At 37.6% G+C, this 6,767-nt stretch overlaps 1 protein-coding gene across 1 annotated transcript in view; it reads left to right on the top strand.

Annotated features, from left to right (window-relative positions):
• LOC103893362 (protein eyes shut homolog) overlaps positions 1-6,767 on the top strand; it is a 949,231-nt gene that overhangs the window by 602,957 nt on the left and 339,507 nt on the right.

Below are 6,767 nucleotides of genomic sequence, written 5' to 3'. Positions count from 1 at the left end.
TGGCCACACTGTTTCTGATACAGGCCAGGATGCCATTGGCCTTCTTGGCCGCCTGGGCACGCTGCCGGCTCATGTTCAGCCGGCTGTCGACCAACACCCCCAGGTCCTTCTCTGCTGGGCAGCTTTCCAGCCACTCTTCCCCAAGCCTGTAGCGTTGCATGGGGTTGTTGTGGCCGAAGTGCAGGACCCGGCACTTGTCCTTGTTGAACCTCATACAGTTGGCCTGGGCCCATTGATCCAGCCTGTTCAGGTCCCTCTGCAGAGCCTTCCTACCCTCGAGCAGATCAACACTCCCGCCCAGCTTGGTGTCGTCTGCAAACTTACTGAGGGTGCACTCGATCCCCTCATCCAGATCATTGATAAAGATATTAAACAAGACCGGCCCCAGTACTGAGCCCTGGGGAACACCGCTCGTGACCGGCCGCCAACTGGATGTAACTCCATTCACCACAACTCTCTGGGCCCGGCCGTCCAGCCAGTTTTTGACCCAGCGCAGAGTCCACCTGTCTAAGCCAATGATGAATATGGAGAAGTTCCTGACTATAAGAATGAGAACATTTACAAGATCTGAACCTAGATTTCTTGGACTATGTATGTGACTCCTCTTTTCAACTTAATTTTTCTCTAATAATTTTTTTTCATACAACTCTAAAATATTTTAATAATTGAATGACTTCTCCCATAAACTAAGAAAGAAAGAAAGCAGAAAGGAAAAAAATTACTCTTGTTACTTCAGGTTATAAATCTCTAGGAGGGACTCTGATGCTGACGTGATAGGAACGTAAGTGTAGATGAATAAATGGAAGAAAGCCCTCTATAATCAAAATATAGCCCTCTATAATCAAATATACACTCAAGTGTGTTATTACCAATTTTTTCTTTTTGATTCACATTCACTATTCTTTAAAATAGAACTAACATTTCCTGACAATCATGGAGAGCTATAATTTATTCTTACTTCATTCTAAGCAAAATTTTACTTCAGAGGTAAATAAACTTGCTTCATTCTTGACAGTGCCTCCAAGGAGAATTCAGAGGAGGGAAGGGAAAGAAAAAAAGTACTGTGATATGCTAGACCTGTAGCTTGGGGAAAGCTTCATTGTAATGTTCTAAAATTAACAATCACAGTATCACCCTTGGGAAGGGTTTTAGAGAAAATAATCTGAGAAAAGGTCTCTTGGGAGACTTCTGTAAGTTCCCTACTGGCTGCTTTTTCAATTTTTCTCCATAGAAACATGCTTCAAAGTACATCAGGCAAGCAATTTTCAGTAGTATTAGTGATAAGGCAGCTGACTCATATGACTTTGAACTCGGAGTCATTGGGCTTATGGAGACAATCAGTTTAACCCACCAGTGAAACCACAGTAACAACAAAGATCTATGCTGATCCAACATAGGATCCCAGAAATCACTAAGAGTTCACGCACACATGCACACAATTTTTTTTTTTATATGGCATACACATTGGTTGGGTCATCTGCTGCATCATCACCAGCATCCACAATTTTCAGATGACCAGACAGCAGATAATTCGCTTTGATGTGATACCTTCATTTTTCAGTTTTCCATAGGGAATTACTGCATTGGAGCTTAATGTGATAAAAGTTCAAAATCTGTAGCTGGTGAAACGTGTGTGGGACAGTTTCCACCAAGATGAGCTCATTATGTGACCTGTCCAGCACTCACATTTTTAGTGTTACTTGAAGGTCCTGGTAAAGCTCACTATGAAAGTTGTTTGAAATGCATGATGCAAAGCTTAGAATAGTGAAATATCTGGAAGAAAGGTTTCTCAGCTCAAGTGATTTGCCTATAGAAGTTAATTCTAAAGCAATGAGGTGCTTGGTCATTGTTAGATAATTATAAAGGCTTCCCCTCTGAATTCTCGATCAGGTTCACAGTAACTTCCCCATAGCTATTATTCTCACTTTCAGAAAAGAAATACATCAAAAGTTTCAGTAACTTGATAAGTGAAACAAGAATGCTATAAAAGATTTACTGCCAATAGGTTTTTTATTTGAATCAAATTAATGTTATAGTCATGGATGGTCAAAGGATGTAAGAGAAGCAAGGATTATGGGGTGAGACAACTAAAACAGTATCAGTTGATTTAAGATACAAACTTTCTTTGCAAATATTGCCTTTTTCAGATAGGCTGTGATATTGTGTTAATGGGCAGGAGTATACAGATCTAATGGTTCATACAAATTTTCTTGACCATTTCTTTTTATATCAACTATGGCATTGTGAGAAATAGAAGGAAAAAAACCACACCAAAACCACTGTCACCAGAGGATGCTATTTAGCGTTGTCTCATAAAGTTTTGTGGGTTTTTTTTTTGTACAGAATATGCTTAGAGTACAGATCAGTTTATGAAGAAATTCATGTTATATTACTGTTTTCTGAGATGGGTTCCTTAGCAAGGTTCTGGCAAGCTCTGAAGAGGCCTGGTCTCTGTCTTAATTCCTGTAAATAGAATTAATTCTTGAGGTAGGGAAATCAATTGAGAATTTCAGTAGTTATGTAGAAATCTCTGGAAAAGCATATAGCTTTGTGGTGAGCTGAACTTGGCTGGCTGCCAGATGCCCCCCCAGCCGCTCTCTCACTCCCTCTTTTCAACAGGATGGGGGAAGAAAAGAAGATGGAAAAACTCAGGGGTCTAAACAAACACAGGGAGACCACTGGCAAACAGACTTGACTTGGGGAAAATTAAATTTATTACCAATACAAAATAGAATAGGATGGTGAGAAACAAAGACAAAACCTAAAACACCTTCCCCCACTCCCCATCCCCATCGCCCACTCCCTTTTTCCCAGGCTTAACTTCATTCCTTTGTTCCCAACTCCTCTACCTCCTTCTCCCTCCCCCCTCCCCTGAGTGGTTCAGGAGTAATGGGGAATGGGAGGTTGCGGTCATTCATTGTATAACCTGATGACAGTACTTCTTGTATACATTATTTTATGAGGCAATAATTTTTTTTGACATCTGTATTAAGGCAATACAGATAATGTGTAGGTAGATGTGTAAAATAAGAAAAAAACCCACAGAAATTAGAGCAGTTAAGTTTGAAAGAAATAAAAAGATCTGAACATTCAAAACTTTATAAACATCACACTGTAACTTGCAAATGAAATAGATTTCATTTTTCAAAGTAATGTTGGTAGGGTCAGGATTTTGGCTTGCTCTTGTATTTCTTGAGAAATAATCATTTCAGTTGAATAAAATAATGTTTGTCTTTTTTATTTTGTCTGTGAATAATCTTACTTAAAAGGGCAAAAATGACGCATTGGCTTCCAGGAAATTGGAACTTATGATCCAAAAGGTTGGCTGTTAGAGAGTGAAGTATGATAATGACTGCAAATTTATTTGGCACCATAGATGAATTTTTTCAATAAATTTTTAAAGCTTTAAGAAATCATGTTGTAATGATATGTATATTTAAAATTAATCAGTGCTCTTCCTCATTTTTTCTTTGAAATTATAAAGGTTCTGCAAAAGTTTGTTGTGTTAGTACTGCTCAGGAAGGTCATGCCTCAGTAGTGCTAAGGTAAGGGTCATGTATTTCACAGGAAACGTCTCTAATAATCCTGAAGGTGTCTGAATTATCTAGTTTTCCTTGCCCTTCCTCTTTTCCTTTCCAAGCTGGCATATAAGCATCGATTAAATGAATGTTAAGGTCCATGTTTGATCGATTTTTCACTTTTTTAATTTAGAAAGTGAAACTTTCTATCACATTTGAAGTTGAGAATTATGGTTGAGATAATAGAGGTCTGATTCCAGTGGAAGTTAAAAAGAAAAAAGTTGCCTCACAAATGTCAAGGCACCTTGTGGTCCAAGATGATTAAAACTAAACTGTTTGCTATATGAATCCCAAGGTGCTGCTATATCTCAGCTTCCATGACATTTAGCCAGTGACTTTTCATAGCTTGTTAATAATGTATAGCAATGTCAGTGTAAATTTGCAGTGACAGAGCTGGCCTGTTACAGTAGAGCAGTTAACTAGATTGATTTTGGACAGAAAATGCAGATTTGAAAAAGAAAAAAGTCATGACTAATATCAGAAGAGATTGCACATTTACAAGACTATTTTACTGAAGACAGTTGCTCAGGAGAGGTGCTTTTCACATTGGTCTATTATTCTGTCCAAAGTCCTAATTACCTAACTGAGAGATATTAACACAACATTAACCCACTCATCAAGGTTAACATTCATGAAGAAAAATTGATGTCCCAAACAAATTTCATAGTGTGGATTGGTCCATAAAGTTCATTGATTTTACCAGGTTGAATGAGTCACATAGGCAGGTAAAGGTTACAGCATAAATGCTCTCTTATAAGTACAATTGCTGTTAATCATTGCTCCCAGATAAACCTAATAAACTTCTGTGTTGTAGAAACCATGGGGGTTTTGAGCCTTACATCTCACAGATATACAAATTATTCATAAGCTGTAAAAGGTTACAAGGCAGATGAAGAAAGAGAGGGAGAGAGGAGAAAAAGGGTACAGATAAAAAATAGACTCAAAGAACGATGAGTTACAAAACAGACTCAAAGAGCGATGAGTTACAACAGGATATGAATTAGAGTTGTAGGGGAAAATTTGGCTGACATTTGGCTTCTCGCAGATTTTCTCTGAGGCTGAAAGTTTGCTCACATAGAAGAAATTTTACTGTGACTGCAGCTATAATTGTCACAGATCAAAATCCTTCATTTAGTTCTCTTAATAAATCATGAATCGATCACTTCGGAATTGTTTTAAATGTAGTATTTGGTGTAGTAGAAATATATGCATGCCAGTAGCCCTTAGAATGCAGAATTAACATGAAGTAAAACTTTGACAGCAGTTATCACTGCTGCTTTTTTACAGGAGTTTTACAAAGGACATCTTGGGCTTTTATTGAAAACTTCATCTAGGAGTTGAAGTCTCTTATTGATTCACTCACTCTTTGTATGGAAATGTGTCAGCAAAAAACCCAGATATTTTTTGGCAAAACCAAAATTGTTATTGCAAAATTCTGATTAGGCTTGAATAACTCCACTTCTACATAAAACACTTGAACAAGTCTGCAAAGTTCCCTTACCCCTTCTCTGATGAATCTTTCCAATACTGATACAAATACGGAATTTCTAATTTGTTTAGAAGCAGTTGTGTATTTTTTATTTGTTTAAACAACTGCAAGTTTTTTAAAAAAAAAAACTTATGTACTTATTATGTAACAAGCTAGTAAAATAACTTAGCTTCTTACTTAGCATAATTTTCAAGAGCAGAGCAATTGTGCGGATATTTCAGATTTTTCCACAGTTAGTGTTTTGATCGATAATCATTTATACAAGACACTATAGACAGTTGAATTTATGCTGAAGTATGAGAAACTCGGGAAATAAGCAGACATTCAGACAGATCTTTCCTCATCTGTGTTCCAATTCATTAATAGATTCCTCTGCTGCTCTTTTAGTTTTAATCTCAAAAAAAGGATTGTTGCTTTGGTGTGGAAACACTTCTTAGTTTTGTGACAAGCTCTGGACCAATGGAAAAATAACCACTTCATTCTCCCAGCATAAGTTCTGTGAATTCATTACAGGAAGTGTGTGTTTCTACCTTATTATTGATTGATAAATCATAATGTCCAACTTAAAAAAAACATTTCAGGTATCCATATATATATATTTTTTATTTGGTAATTTTCCCTGCTGCATTTGCTATTTTAATGATTTTATTTGATATAATGAAGAGCAGGAGTGCAGACCTGGGATCAGTCTCATATGTGCAGCCGCTGCTGCATTAGATTGTTAAATGTTATATATAAAGCAAGGATTTTTCTTATTACTTACAATTAGCCCATTTCTGATCCGCTGTATAGCCAGCCTTGGGGTAGGATGTCTGCAACGCTGTGAGACAGGGCTACTTAAATCAGGTAGATGGCATTTTATATGACCTTTGATTGATAAAATATCAATAATGTTACAATTTCCTGTAGTTCTGTAAATCTATCAATATTATAGTATTAAATGCTTAAATTGTGGTTTAAGATTACTAAATATGTGAATGTTTCTTAGGGCCTGATTCATCTTTCCTAAATAGGTCAGCCAAGTGCATATGGACAGCACCCTATTAACTCCACTGTGTTTCTGTATCTGTACAACTCTCCTAGGTTAAAAGGTCAATTCTTCATTATATTAATGGGCAGCCCCTTAGACAGCTAAGCCCTCATCCTGAATGAATCATCTTTCTTTTAGCCTGAACTGTGTATCTAGGCCAGCTTCAAGCTTGCAAATTGCTTTTATACTGAGTCCTTTACAGACCCATTCTCCAGCCTCTTTCCTGCCTGTTCCCTGATTCTGTATAATGCCTCTCTCCCTCACTTTAAATGTCCTAGCTGCCTTTTGCAAAAAGACCTTCAGTGTGTGACCATTTCCACTACTGTTACTGAATCAAAGTACCACAAAGCCCTGCGAGGCAAGAACAAAGAGCAGCTTCTATCAATCCTTAGTGAATCGTAATGAAAACCATAGTGAAAATCATCTTAATAAAGTTAGAATGCTGGATCTGACAAAATAAATCTTCCCAACATAACCCTGTTATTCAGGACCCAGGAAGCAGAGATCGTAGAATCATAGAATCATAGAATAGTTTGGGTTGGAAGGGACCTTCAAAGGTCATCTAGTCCAACAACCATGCCATGGGCAGGGACATCTTCAACTAGATCAGGTTGCTCAGAGCCCCGTCCAGCCTGACCTTGAAGGTTTCCAGGGATGGGGCATCCACCAC

The sequence above is a fragment of the Aptenodytes forsteri genome, unplaced genomic scaffold, assembly GCF_000699145.1.
Source record: "Aptenodytes forsteri isolate BGI_AS27 unplaced genomic scaffold, ASM69914v1 Scaffold414, whole genome shotgun sequence".
Taxonomy (NCBI): Eukaryota; Metazoa; Chordata; class Aves; order Sphenisciformes; family Spheniscidae; genus Aptenodytes; species Aptenodytes forsteri.
This window is presented reverse-complemented; position numbering and strand designations above follow the sequence as displayed.